Source organism: Grammomys surdaster, unplaced genomic scaffold, assembly GCF_004785775.1.
Source record: "Grammomys surdaster isolate TR1022 unplaced genomic scaffold, NIH_TR_1.0 264, whole genome shotgun sequence".
Classification (NCBI taxonomy): Eukaryota; Metazoa; Chordata; class Mammalia; order Rodentia; family Muridae; genus Grammomys; species Grammomys surdaster.
Genome location: NW_021604705.1, coordinates 4757045 through 4772070, shown reverse-complemented (window position 1 = coordinate 4772070; position 15026 = coordinate 4757045). Strand labels below are relative to the sequence as shown.

The 15026-nt window shown below is 38.6% G+C and overlaps 1 protein-coding gene across 1 annotated transcript in view; it reads right to left on the bottom strand.

Moving 5' to 3' along the window:
• The window catches only part of Sema3d (semaphorin 3D), a 187857-nt gene extending 181294 nt beyond the window's left edge, over positions 1-6563 (bottom strand). Inside the window, exon 1 of the mRNA XM_028776078.1 lies at positions 6056-6563. The gene's annotated coding sequence lies outside the window, so the exon portion shown is untranslated. The remainder of the gene's footprint in view (positions 1-6055) is intronic.
• Between the last annotated feature and the right edge of the window lie 8463 nt (positions 6564-15026).

The window sequence follows — 15026 nt, the reverse complement described above, 5'->3', positions numbered from 1 at the left end:
AGATAGATAGATAGATAGATAGATAGATAGATAGATAGATAGATAGATAGATAGAACTCTTAACCCTGCTCGTCAGAGAATAATTCACCTTCGGTATGCTTTTTTAATGCGTGCTTTAACCATGATTCTCTAGAATAATTTTAGATTTCTAGAAACACTGAGAAGGTAGAGCAATTCCTCTAGAACCCACTCTAGTTTTTTGCATTATCTACGTTGTACTCTGACTTCTTTTGTTGACTCTAAATTTTGCTTTTTATCACTTATTCATTTTGAATTGATGATTCTGAACCATTTCTGTATTGAAAATTGTCTAAAACAAGAATTCTAGAAACTTTCTAAAACTATACACATTATTTCAACAAGAAAACCTGAATTAGTATCATTTTTCCTCATCTAGAAGTTATTATCACAGGAGAAATTGGAGCCCCAACTATCTTTTTTGTTCCCACATATAAAAGTGCTGTCTTTAATAAGAATATTATTTCTTTAAAAAGTTTTAATGCCTCTTCGAACATGTTAGTTCCACAGATTAATTATTTTATATATGATTAATAAATATCTCCTGACAAAAACAACAATAATAAATACCAAACTTCATAATACCTGAATTTAATACATATAGACCATTTTTATTGATAAGGATAAAAAAAGAAAGTAAAACCTTAAGCTAGTTTTATACATGATATATGACATAAAGGATGGGTTATGTAGATTTAGTTTGCAATCAGTTCATCATTACACATGAATGCAGCTGTGCCTTTTTAATGCTTGAGAATGTCATACATGAGTACTTTATTTGCATTATTTCTACCTCTTCACTTCCCTGTTCCAGCTCCCCACTCCCCCTGGGCTCTTTTGTACTCATGACTTAATTACTCTTAAACATGTCTATACAAAAGCTCACAGTCACACATACTTATCCAACTCACTGTGTCAGTTGCTGCTGCTTATAGGCATATATGTTCAGGGATGACTACTTGGGGTGGATAGCTCACAAGGGAACTTTTGAACTTTCTAGAAAATATATTCTCATTTTCTCAGCAGTCAATGATTACCGGTAGTTATGATGCAAAAAATATATATATATCAATCTCTTCATGGTAAAGTATCAAGGCCATTTTCATACAAAATAATACAAATTCATTGACGACATAAGTAATCTTACTTCTTTAATTTAAGAAGCTGAATAACTTAGTTTTGTTTACCTGTTTGGTGTATGTGTATGCATATGTGTGCACATGTGTGTGCTTTATTGGCTTACTACATTAAGATGCATGGTTCCATTCAGATAAATTTTGATGAACTAAGATAACATTTCTACTTTCCCTGTGATTTGCCTGTGAAAATGTTACATGGCATTAATTATTAAAATATTAGATTTTAAAATTACTAGGCTAACTCTCTTCCTGAAGAAACAAGGGAAATAAAGGAAGTTGCTTCTGTTTTCCAAAGCAGAAGGTGACACAAAAGAAGATGATTTCTTCGGGAAGATTCATATTCTTCCAGGTAAGACTTCCAAGGTCAGTGAGTCACTTCACACTTTGCCTTACTCATTCCTTTCAGATTAAGGCTCCTATGTATATCTTATGGAATGTTGCATTTGAATGAGCAGACTGAAGGCATTTACTAATGGAAAATTAGCAACCTGCTTGAAAATTACCTGGTTCATTACTATAACTTAAGCATTTATGTGGAAATGCATGATCAAAGAATGGTAGTGAAGGATCAGAATAATTCAAAAGAGCTGCACATTTTAGTACATAACCAATCACTTTAAAAGCAATTGTACATACATGTTCCTTAATAATTTAAATTATGTAAAATGTCTACTAATTAGTCTCTTTTATTATCAGGATTCAATATAACTTAAAAGGGCTGTAGCTGCTTATAAGTATATATTTTACTTACAACAAATTTCTTTTACTGTCTTGTTTTCTAAGTATCTGGTGGATTACAATTAAAGTTTAAATCCTTTCTAACTAATTATATTCTTGCAAAAATTCCAAGAATTTGGTAATTTTGGTAGTACACAGCTCTCTTCATTTTGTGTTCTTCCTGTGTGTTAATTATACCACTGTGTTATCACTAAACCCTTAACTTCTAAACAATTTTTAATGTGAAAGTGAAATTTCAGACATGAGAAAATATCTCCTTGTTCTAATCGAGAAAATAAAGTCTGAATCTAGAGTTATTTAATGTGTTATTTTGTTAATAGTATAGATATTTAAAATACTATTAATAGATTAATTAGATTTCAATAGTGTGGTATATGCTCTGTACTGTATTAACGAAGTGTATTAAAAGTTAAGAGAAGAGAAATCATTTCCCTTCAGATTCTTACAATCTAGTCGGTAATTAGAAACACTATATACAGAAAAACTACTGAATTATCTAACTATAATACTAATGGAACTTCAAAGACACAAAAGTAAGGGAGGATTTGGCTACAGTTTCCTAGAGGAAGGGAAATTTTAAAGACCAAAATTGTGAGGTGTGTAAAACTATGGTCACCAAATACACCTAAGTGTCGATCATCAGATTATTATTGCTACCTAGTCCCTAAATGTGACTTCTAACTTTACTTTCATCTCAAGGCTTGTGATATAGAAGACTCAAAGACCTTTAAACCTTATTTGGTACTTTATGTAGCTCCATGTATTTATAATTATAATAAAATATTACCAAAACAGATCTCTGCTACTCTGTTTATTGAATAAATTATTAAATTAAAAGGATTATTTCCAATGAACTTGTCATGAAAGTATTAAACCTTAAAATGGAGGAGCAAATTTTAGTCAACTTCTGTTTATCCCAAAATAATGAAGTTGTTATAAACAAGCTACTGCTGGAATGAGTGGTCCGTTGAAATAAGATAGTCCACATCCATAAGAACATGGCGGAATCTTAGCCCAGCAATTCTATTTAAGCACTAAAAGAGTGCTAGGTCATGAAATTATGCTAGTCCTAGAAGTTATCTACTGAGACGCCTAGTCATTTCTGGAAACTGTATGACAGTTAATATGCCATGACCATGCAATGAATCATATGAAAGATAAAAACTGTATGAATTTTACTTCAAGTACAATTGGAATATGTTCCAATATGGAAGAGAAGATATGGGAATAGTGAAGCTTCCCGATGATTCCAGTTCAAACCTATGGTAGAGAAGCTTCCTTGCCTGTGTCACTGTTGATAATCGAGACTTTCCCTGAGAATAAAAATAATCATCACTCTGACACAAGTAGCCCTGCACACACAAAATAAAAGACCACCAACAACAAAACAACAACAATAACAACACAACAACAACAATCAGATTATCTCTGTGCAACTTCCCACTCCAAAATGAACAAGCTCTCTAGGTAACATTTGCTTAATTCTGTACATGGCAGTTCTGTACATGGGAAAGGAAAATGACTTTTTGTAATTACTTTTCTATCATTTCACCCAAAGTTTCTACTCATCTTAAATAGTTTCTAGACAGTCTCAAGACATTTGCATTGACAGACATTTTTCAGCAGACTTCTCCCTCAGAAAGTCAGAATGAAAGTATCTGGAGCTGAACATTATTCTTTCTAAGGAGCAGCAGACCTTATGAAGAACACAGTGGTGCCAAATATGAAGGTTTCCATGTCTAAGGTCATGGGACAGAGGAGACCTTCATGAAAACAGATATTCTCAACATCAGAGTTGCTGATGGATAAGAATACTTTGTTGTTGTTATTGTTGTTGTTTAATAGCACCATTGAAGCCACTGTAATTTCTAGAATGTTCTCTCTGTGTGTATACATTTGGAATTTTAATATTATAAACATTATAGGTCTATAGATGAGTTGTGCTGTCTTCATTTGGTGCTCTTGACATATAAATTGTTGCTATTAGAGACCTTCAAAAAAACTTGCCATTCAGTAGAGTCATGGGAAGCTATCCTGGGTTCCTGAAAGAGATCCTCCCACAACCTAACAAATGAGCTCCTGGAGTGGTCCTAACCCTTGCAGTGTAGACTTGCTCACACAAATCAATACCATGTTGGCTAATTATTGTGGCCTCTAAAATTAACAAAGTGGGGATTTAATAATTCTCCTGTAGACATAATTTTTAAGAATTATAATTAGTTACAAATAACATAAAAGCCAAATAGAACAATGCTAATTTTTCCTTTTTAATCATCAAGAGAAGATTTACACAATATTGAGAGTATTAAAACATTATACAGAGCACACGGAGGACACAATGGGTGTTTGATAAATGTCGCTTCCCTTCTCCAGCAATTTTCCATTTCATAAGTGGGTAAATTCCATGTAAAGTTTTGGCAGTCTAAATGGGTACCATTTAATTGTCTCTCAGCTCCCCTCTGAGTCGCCCCTTATCTCACCACACATCACTTCCTGGCCTTTCTTTTTAAGGGCCAAGGTCTGTTCCCATCTCCTGACCTGGATCATCACTTCTCCTGTCGCTGGCCAGGACTCCAAAACTACAGGAGACTAAAGCAACTGATGGGTGTGGATGATCACTCCCAGTTTTCATCCTTCCTGCTTGTCTTCTGGCTTTAGAAAGAGAGGGAGGGCTGAGGGCTTCCACAGAGTGATGACAGAAACCTCCCTCCCTTCCTTATCCTTCACATTTTTCTTTCCACATGCCAAATGGAGAAGGCTCTGAATACCCTGGCCCCTGCAGTTGCCATGGGTTACACAAAAGCAGCAGGAGTGGGGATCTCTTATCATCTCCTTTATGCACATATAATCTCTTTTCACCAGGTTGATTTCTCCACTTTCCCAATGCTTGTGCACATATTAAAGAGAATCTTTTTCTTTGGAACTTGAGAGTTTAGGTCCCTTCCCATTCATGGTATTTGCTGTTTCTTTTTCTGATGCAAATAGGAGTTCCCAGTTTGGGGGTGGGGTGGGGGTGATGTGAAGGGTTTGGGTGGAGAAAGAAGAGTCCACTTAGGAATACTGCATTTTATTAGAGATTGACACTAAATGGTAAAAAGTTTGCCAATTTAACTCCGACATCCTTAATACCTAATGCCTGAGGTCAGCGTCTCCAGTTGCCAGGAGTGCATCTAGCTACAGTCCAGTCCTCCACATTCCAGATAGCCTTGCCACACAGCACAGGGATGTCTCCTCCTCCTGTCAAGTCCCCCCTAGCGCTGGGTCTTAAGCAAAGCCATGAGGTTTAGCACAAGTCACCAGGAATATCAGTTCTGAAAACAGCTCTCCAGGCTCCCAGGGCAATTAGCTACCTTGAGCAAGAGGGGACACTCGACATCGTCCTCTGGGTCAAATGCCCAGGAGGAGTCATGTCTGGGGCTACAGAAGCTTCCCTAGCTTCAGAATACTTAAACATTACCTCACTTCACAGCTAACAGCTTCGAGGCTGGTGACTGACTTCAAATCCTCCCAGCCCACCCCACCCCACCCCAGCCCCAACAAGAAGGATGCGCACTTCCATTCCAGCCCCAGTCGCGATTCTTTTGCGAGGAAAAAGGGCACCATATCTCACTTTCCCACAACCAAAACAACCTCTCTCTCATCTCCTGTGTCCCCAGCCTAAACAGAGAAGGGGCGAGCTGGGCGCAGTTGCACTTTGTTTAATTCACCCGGGACCTCCTCACTATCCCGGGTCCTATTGAACCTGCAGTTGGGAGTCTGGAAGTATGTACCCACACTCCCTTGGCTGTCCAGGGTAGGGAGGGTTCTCGGAAGACCGCATCTAGGGAGAGAGTAGAGTTCTTAAGCAGGGAACCCCAGGAGGCAAACTTTCAGCAGCGCGGGCTGGAGGGACTTCGAAATGAGATTCTGAAACACAGTGACGAGGTGGCACTGCGCCCCAGTTGTCGCACTATCTCCGGAGCAGAGCTCATTGGATCCCCAAACCGATCTCCGCATCCCGTGCGCTCTCCAGAGCCTTCTCAAACTCCGCACAAGTCCCCAACACCTCAGGCTCTGAGGATTATCACTTGGGATCCACAGTGATCCCCACATCCCTGCTTAACATCAAGTCGTTAGAGCACCCTCCCATGGAATAACAGGTGATTCGAACACAGACTTACCTTCCTGCTGGCAACTCTTGTCGCTTTTCCTTTCCTTATGACGCAAGCTCGGGAGAGAGGAAGGGACAGCTAGAGGAAACCGAGAGGACCGCGAACCCGGTCACAGGCGCGTGTTCTTCGGAGCGGCAGCTCGGGCTTAACCGCTGAGCGCCGGCGGCCCTGGCGGAGCACCGAGGCCGCGGCTACGGCCAGGCCGGAAGGCAGGGGGCGCTCCTGTCCCCCGAGCGCTTCTCCTCTCGGCCAGTGAACCACCAGTTGGCGCTTAGGCCAGCGAGCGTGGTGAGGAAAGGCACGCTCCAAGCAGGAGGGCGGCTTTTAAGTTTGTGGTGTGACCGCAGCAGCTGTCCTGGGAGAGACTCCGTCTTTCTAAAAAGGGGATGCTCAAAACGCCAGGGATTACCTCTCCCTCCAATCTCCTCCCCCAGCTCCCGGCCCCTTCTGATGTGCTGGCAATCCCTTAGAGCCAGCAAACCTTTCCTATCTATGTCGCGCTGTCCAGGGTGAGTTTGGAGGTAGTTCCGGCCGGATCTATGAGTGTTTGGCGGGGAGGATAGTATATCTGTCCATCAGTAAAAACAGCCTGTGACGTCTTAGTCTGGGCCTAGGTAATTTAGGAACCCGTGTATCCCCCTTCACTTTCAGAAAGTACTCTAAGGACCTCAGGCAAAAGCAATTGCCTTCTTAAAAATTCCAATTGCCTTGGAAGAGTACAGGTGTTTCTTTGTAAAACTTCGGCCTGCAGTGACTGAGCCTGAAGGATTGAGCAACAGGATCAGGAATTATTTCTCCTCAGTGACTGACACCCCTGAAGGACAGGGGGAAACATTGCAGCATGGAGTCTTCACCTGTCCCTAGATGGGGTGGGGGTGAGCTCTCATAAGCATATTCTCTCTCTCTCTCTCTCTCTCTCTCTCTCTCTCTCTCTCTCTCTCTCTCTCTCTCTCTCCCCCTCCCCCACTTTTGTAGATTTTTACAAACTTTAACCACACAACAAGAATAATCTGGAGAAATACGAGCACAAGCCTTGGGCATATTTTGTGGAAAGTAAAATCCCCCAATTCGGATGGGGAGATCGAAAGGAAATCTTCTATAAATAGCTTACTTTGATGGATTTCTTAAACTGCAGCGGCTAGTATAGAGCCATCCACAAGGACAAGGAAAGGGTTTGTACAATTAAGTCTTGTAGACAGCACCATGGGAAATTCTACTGCTAACCATAACCTAGGTTGCCACATAGAGCTCCCTTGAATTGGTCCCATAGAAACCGAGCAACCAGGAGCTCCTGAGTGTGTGATGAGTTTAAACATAGGAGCCGCAAGGTTCCCTGCAGCCTTTGCAAAGACAGAGGATCTGTCTGGTAGTTGAGGTTGGTAGAAGACAAGGGTAAAATGATGGAAAAGCTGAAGGGCGTGAAAGAAACACTTAATTCAGCAGCCTCCTACCAGCCCAGAAAACAGGGCACCACAGACGCTGAGTGAGTCACTTCACATTGTAGGTGGCTGGTGGCAGAGTCAGCCTAATGAGGGGCTTAAGTTTCCTGACTCTGACCAAGGTTCTGTTCATGCTGCCGATCTCTATAACTTTGATTTTGCCTGTCACCAACCAACCCCATAATTTTTCTCTTTGCACATAGGAAAATTAAAATCTTCACAGACTATCTCAACCCATAGCAACTTCTTCCTGAAATGTCCTTGTCAGTGGTCCATTCCTTTCACAATTAACCATAACTTCAGTATGTTTAGCATTAGCCTCTAGATTTGTGTTGTTTTAATTGCTTACATTATTAACTATTCATCAAAAATTCAAACTACTTGTAAGGACCCGATACCTCTTTTTAACTCCCACAGCAGAGCATTGGGCTTTTTCCAGGGGAGGATTCATGGTGGAGAGTTCTCTACTTTAAAGAGTTATTCATTAATTCTTGAACATTTTCTGAGTTTATTAGCTAGAATACGATGTTTTTAGCTAGGATTGCGGTTAACTCTTGATGCCCCCTTCCCTCATGTCGAAACCATGCAGTTTAATATCCTTACACTAAAGGACACTTTCTCATTGCTATCATTTCAACTTTCCACAAAGCCCCTACAGCATTAATCATTCCCTTCTGTTTTCCTAAAGCACTTTGATTTCAGTATTATTAGAAACCCTTTTCATGTTATATCATAATTAGTTAGGCATGTGCCTGCACGCAATACAACATGTTGGTTGTTTGTGTGTTTATTTTCCTGGACCCTAATAGGATGTTCATGATTTAGCACTGAACTGTTTTAGTTTTACGTACCCTCACTCCAAATTTAGGTTGAATTTGATGAACCCTTCTGAATGCACCGTGAGAAAAGAACATCTGGGATGTGGGTTCTGTGCTTTCTTTCCTTCTAATTACTCTGAGCATGAAGTCGGCAGAATCAACTGCAGAGTTCCAAATTATGATGAATAGTCTCAGCTGTGTCTGTAGCATACTGAGAATCAGAGTTCTTAAGTAGAGTGTTCTAAATGTGCTAGGTGCTCTGCAATCTGTGGGTATGGATACACTGATGCAAACAGTGCATAAGATGGAACCACTCAACTGCTGCACTTTCCCTACCGGGAATGTTTGTTAATTGTACTCTAAGGTGGCTTTCAAAATTCCAGGACTCTGAGATTATCATTCGCAAAATAAAGTGGCTTCCTGGCCTATGGAACTAGACACTATCTGAATTCTTGTAGAGACACTTAGAATAGGGGGAGTCACATTGTTTTTACTAAAACATAAGGTTCGTTGTGTAGTTTAACTTGTACCCAGGGATTAGTATTTAGGATTAACAAGCAACCCTTAGTTAGAATGGAGAATTGTATATCATCATTTAGAAATACCTAATTGTGTCTGCTTCAGACTAGGGAAAAATATAGGGTAGAGAAAATACATATTTTTCAGGTATTTCAAAAAACTGTTTAAGTAAATTGCATATGGAGAATCCCACTCTACAGAGACATGCAGAAGATAATTACCAGGCTCAGAACTTCAGCCTAACTGGGTCTGATAATTTGGAGTGTTCAGCAGAAGTCACTAGACTGTGGTTCTTTTCATGAAATATACTCTTATTTCTCTCTAGCAATATTTCAAAACCAACTAGAACTTCAGTTATTTTGAAAGAAAAGGGGATGAAAAAGATGTTGAAAATATTATGCCCATAGGTGGAAAAAAACAGTGTAAAAACTTGTTCTGGCATGAGCATACATAAAAATTAGAACAAACACCACTTTAGGGATGTTCTTTTACATATTAACACATCAATACAGAAAGATAAGACTGAATCTGGGGCACATAATAATTTATGTTTAATTAGAATAAGTGATACCATGAGCTAAAAGTGGCTAGCATACTTCATCATCTATAAGATATTTCTCCTTATAAGCATTAAGAACCCCCCATTCACACACATTATTTTATTTGATCATAAAGTTCATTCATTTTTAGGTCATTATATTTTTATAGCATCAAATAATTAGGTATACATAGCTAGTGGTGGAAAACAGCATAACTAACTTTTATCTTTTACATATTAATTACATACATACACAACTGCTTCTCATTATGAGATAAGGACAGTAGATAATTTATGATTACTCAACTAGAATGCAAAGCTATCTGAACTTCATGTTAAATCTTCACTCAGATTTTTTTATACTATGAATAATCACACACGTTCATAGTAGGAAGAACCTCAGAGACCGCCTAGTAAGAAGTCATCTGATGAGGAGACCAGAACCAAGAGAGATGGAATGAATGTCCAACTCTCTCAGGTTCCTGCCCTGATACCCTGTCTAGAATGTTGCACTATACTATAGAGTCTTTAAAAAAAAAAAATCAGTTATTTTTCAAGACTTCCCAGGCCAGAATGTTAGGGTTATATTTACTTAGCTGGGTTGGGGTGTGGTGAATAATTAAATTCAGGAGGAATGTGTTTCAAAATAAAAATAAAAACACAGCCCAACCCCTTTGGCACAAATTCTGAGACCTCAGAAAAGAAAAACCTCCTTGACTTTGAAATTTGCTAGAAGTTGAAAAGGGTTCCATACTTGACATGGGAGTCCACATGGATGCTGCTGAAACAGGAATTTAGAAGTTAGATAAATGATTCTTTGTTTTCATTTGCAACAATATACTTATATCAATAAACAATCTCCAAGGAAGGAGTTTAAGGAAAAATAATTTCTCCATGTATGTCTTGCAAGAAGCTCCTTTAAGTTGCTTCTTCCCATCACCCCCTCACCCTTGCAGACTATGTGAGGGAGTGTATTCTTTAGGGCAGTGGTGAAGATGGTCCCGTAAGATATCTAAAAGAAGTAATCTTTATTTGCACAAGGGTGATAAAATGAAGAAAAATATGCCCTCTTGTGGCTTATTTGTTCTGGTTCAGAACTAATCGACAAAGCTCTGTTATTTCCCCAAACCCAAACATACCTATGTCCCCAGTGGAATGAAACTATTCCTTTGTGCATTGCTGGCAAGCACAGGTCGGTGAAGAGAGCAGGCAGGCATTCCACAGCTCTGCTTTGTTTAAGGTCACAAGCAGCTGCTCAACCACAAAGAAATTACTACTGACGAAAACATGGGACGATTTTCCAAAATAACCCACAGATTTGTCCAGATATGATCAAAATGCCTTCCACATAAGGCATTTTGTATTAGATAGAATTTCTCTCTTTATATAGTGAAGTTTTTTTTGGACAGAGTCAAACCGTCAGTTTCCACAAATAGGAGAAAATTCATGATTTCCTCGCTACTGTGTGCCTTTACTTACTCTTTGACTCTGAAACCATGCTTATTTTTCCATTAAAATAGTATGATATATATAATAAAGCAATTATGAGAATAATGATTTTCATTGTCTTGTTTCCTTTTCATTTCCTACTAGGTTACTCTGAAATAAGGATGTAACAAGTATGTTATATTTTCTGATTCTAAAATATAGTTTTATAATACAGCACAAAATTTCACATCCTGTTTGAAAACCAAAAGACACAATTTAATGAACAAATGGCACCCGTGTTCGTCAGTCTTCGTTTACTTTAACAGAATACCTGAGATAAGGAACTTGGTATCTCCTAGATTGGGAGGCTTCAGTCTGTGATTAATTGCCTCTTCTACTCCAGTGCCTGTGAACAGGAAGCAAGTGCAGCAGAAATGTTCGATGGAACCAAATCATGGGCTTATTTATTTATGCCTTAATCCTAATTGTAGCCCTGTGTGTTTAATATATTATTAAATTATCACTATTTTTCAGAAACTTTGCAATTTTATTTTCTAGATCCTACCACTTGATGAGTAGGAATTGAAAAAGACAGAGGCAGAAAGATGCCAGAGTCTCAAGATCCCCTGAAGAATACGGCCCCATGTGCTAAAAGGCTTTACAGAATTCTGTAGTTTTTAAAGCCCTCACTGCCTCCCATCTGAGGGACTGAGTAGTGAGTCCTTAGCACAGGAGCCTTTCAAGAACCATGCCACAAAAGTGGCAGCTGTTCAAAAGAATACATTGCAAGCAAACTATGACTGATTAATGTATTAACTAGATAAATGTCAGATGTACAGACTAGGCCAGGCTGCCAAATCCTTAATACAATCTACAATAGTAACTATTACCAATAATGTTATTTTATCAATATTCAGGCAACTTAATTAATTTAATAATCTCACCATTATACTGGATCTGCTTTGTATAACAGTGGGCCAGTGGTATTTCTTCTATCTAGTTTCATTAAACTGATATACAGCCATTAGATTTGCCATTTTCAAATAATGCTGACAAAACAGGTATTTTCATTTAATGACTAATAATGAATCATTATAATACTGTGTACGAATCATATTCTCCTTTAAATAGACACTTTACTAAAATAATTGTTCTCTGAGCTAAAGTGTTGCTTCTCAAATTCTGCTTTTGACCCTATCAGAGAAACATGTATATTAAATGGCTATAATAATTTATATAGTATAAAACTTGTCTGTAACTTTATTATATTCGCACTTCTTAGGAGAAAATACAGTTGCTAAAGACAGAAGATGACTCCAAAGGTGGGACAACTCATGTTAAGGAAGATATAGTACAGGGCTCATGAGCTAGCTCAGAGGGTAAAGAAAGGTCTTGCCATCAAACCTCTGATTTGTATCCTATCCCTTGGAACCATGTGGTGGGAGAGATGTATCAATTCCAACAAACTGTGCTCTGACCTCCACATATGCACAGCTTTGTCAAATAAATAAGGTAAGATACAACAAAATTTTAAGAAGACAATATAAAATTATATAGCTATGCAGTTCCTCTGACATAACTAACTTTTGCCATTTGTGTCTACAGTGCTTATTTTAAAACTTCACAGAAACTTTGAAACTTGATTTCCTAATTTCTATTTCTCCATAATTCTAGAAAAGATGGACAAATCTTAAATCCCAAGAGAGGGTCCAGATAAAGTGCTCATTGGAGCACTCTGAAACTACAGGGTGGAAGGAGAGGACGGGCTCCTGCAAGTTGTCTTTAGACCCTCACGCACCTGCTACAATCAAAATAATAAACGAAAAATAAAAGGTGACTACTTAAACCCTTCAGTCCTGTTATTTAAAAAAGTAAATCTCTAAGGAGAATTTTTAATGGCTTTCATTTTAAATTGTGTTATCTTTAAAATCCATTATAGTCACATGAAAAATGCTAGGTATATTACCTCAGATAAAAGTGGGACACTTAACTCATTACATATACATTTGCTTTACATAATATTTCTGAACTTAAAGCTAAGGCACTTGTATTACTATCCTACATGAACAGAATTATATCACAAACCCTTTAAATGTACTAAATAAATACATATCATATCATATTATATATACTTAATTTATAGTTCACAATCTGAGATAAAATAGTGCTCAACTCTAGCAGTCTTACTGGATTTTCTTCCTCTTTGGTATTTAATGGATGCCTTTCCTTCTTAGAGTTAGTTACTTGTGCACTTCATATAGAGTGACATATGTTCACTATATGTTAGAATGCCAGCATTATAAATTATAACATTTCTTCCCTTTAACCTACTTTACATTTGTTTGTTAACAGGATTCCCCATATACTTTCTTTGTTGTTTTTCTGGTATACATCTGTTTGTCCCTTTATTCCTCGTCTATCAAAATCACATTAATTTAGGTTTGTTTCAGTAATCCAAAATTGAACTTTTCCATGAGCCAATTTTAAAATGTTTATCCTTTATTAGGTGACTTAATTATGTTACAGTTAATATGACTGATGTAGTTGATAAACCTCAGTCATTCATGTGTGCTGTCTGTATATATGTTATAGTACAGTAATTTTTTTCCTGTACAAGCTGGTTTTCTTTTCTTTTTTCCTCTACATTTTTTCCATTTTGAAATTGTAAAGTTTGGGTGGAGATGATTTTGTAAGAGCTTAATGTGCCTTGTCACATAAAAACAAGTAAGAGCAAGCAAGCACATGCAGAAGAGAGAAATACGAGTGGAGGTACTTCATTGACACAACCAGTTCTCACATCTCACCCAGCCATATAAGAAGAAGACTGTCAGTGTTATACAGCAGTTAATGCACAAATCCATAACTAGTCAAAGAATAAATGTTTGTCCAGTGCTAAACCCTAAATGGGACAGCTACACACTCTCTTCTCCAAGTCTCAGGAACCATCTCAAAAGAGAGAACAGAAAAACTGTAACAGCTAAAGAGTTGCTAGGAACAGACTAGTACACTATCTGCTGGACATGACCAGCCTTCTGAAATCTTGAACTCATATTAGCTGTCATTGCCCACACAGGAGCTGCACAAGATCAAGCCTGCTAACACTTTAGCATGGAGAGGGGAGGGGTTCATGAATCCTCTTCACTAGTTGAGGATGTACTGACAGATGGTGGCTGCTTTGGGAGAACAAGTTACTTGAAGGTTGAGGTCATTAATAGATCAATATGTTCCAAAGAATGGCCCCACTCTTGGTATATGAGAATCATGAATTAGCTTCAGTGTGTGTGTGGGGGGGGGGATGTGGATGAATATGGAAGGAGTTAGAGAATGAGTGGGGCTTGAATGTTTTCAAAATGTACTGCATGCATTTATGAAATTTGAAAAGAATTAATACAAATATTATACTAAAAAGGACAACTCAGCCTCAACTGAAGAATTAACAAGAACAACAAAAGCATCATTAATCCACTCATGAGAGAACTACCTCTATGGGTTGATAGCCTCTTAAAAGTATAATAATCTCTTTCATTATTATATTGGACATCATATTCTAGCATGAATTTGTTGGGACATCCATTACAATAATGTTTTTCTATTACCAATCTTTACCTCTTTTCCTTTCCAGTCTATGTCCATTACAACCCTGTAACTGCCGTTTCTTTTGTAACGGCCGTCAGGTTCTGTTACTTTGTAAAGGCCGGCCGGTTCTGCTGCTCCGGTCGGCAGGTCAGGGTCTAGCAAGAGAGAACGTGGGGACGGAGGAAGGGGAAAAAAGGGGCGAGAGACGCAAAAGATAGATACAAGCCAGAGTCCGGTGGAGTCTCTTCAAGTCTTCTTTATTCTCCTGTCTTCTTACTATATTCTCACTCCTTCAGTCTCCTGTACTCCTCTACTTCTTCCTACTACCTCCTACTTTCTACCTCCTACTTTCTACTCCCCTACTCCTCGACTCTTCTACTCCTCTACTCCTCTACTACAGAAGGGAAATCCTGGGTATTTATACCCTTTACCACGTGACTTGCCCTCGTGGACAATCTCAACTGAAGCCACTACGTCACGTGCCTTGTAGCCATGGATACCAGGAGCACCTGGCAGCTGGGGGCACTAAACAGTGTAACAAGATGTTTATCAGAGTGCGCTCAGCTATTGCAGGCTGTTGAAACAAGTCTCTTGTCAGGGTATATGGCTCAAGATGGCTGTAAAGATGATAGCCACTTTCGGCTAAGAGTCGGCTCCCAACA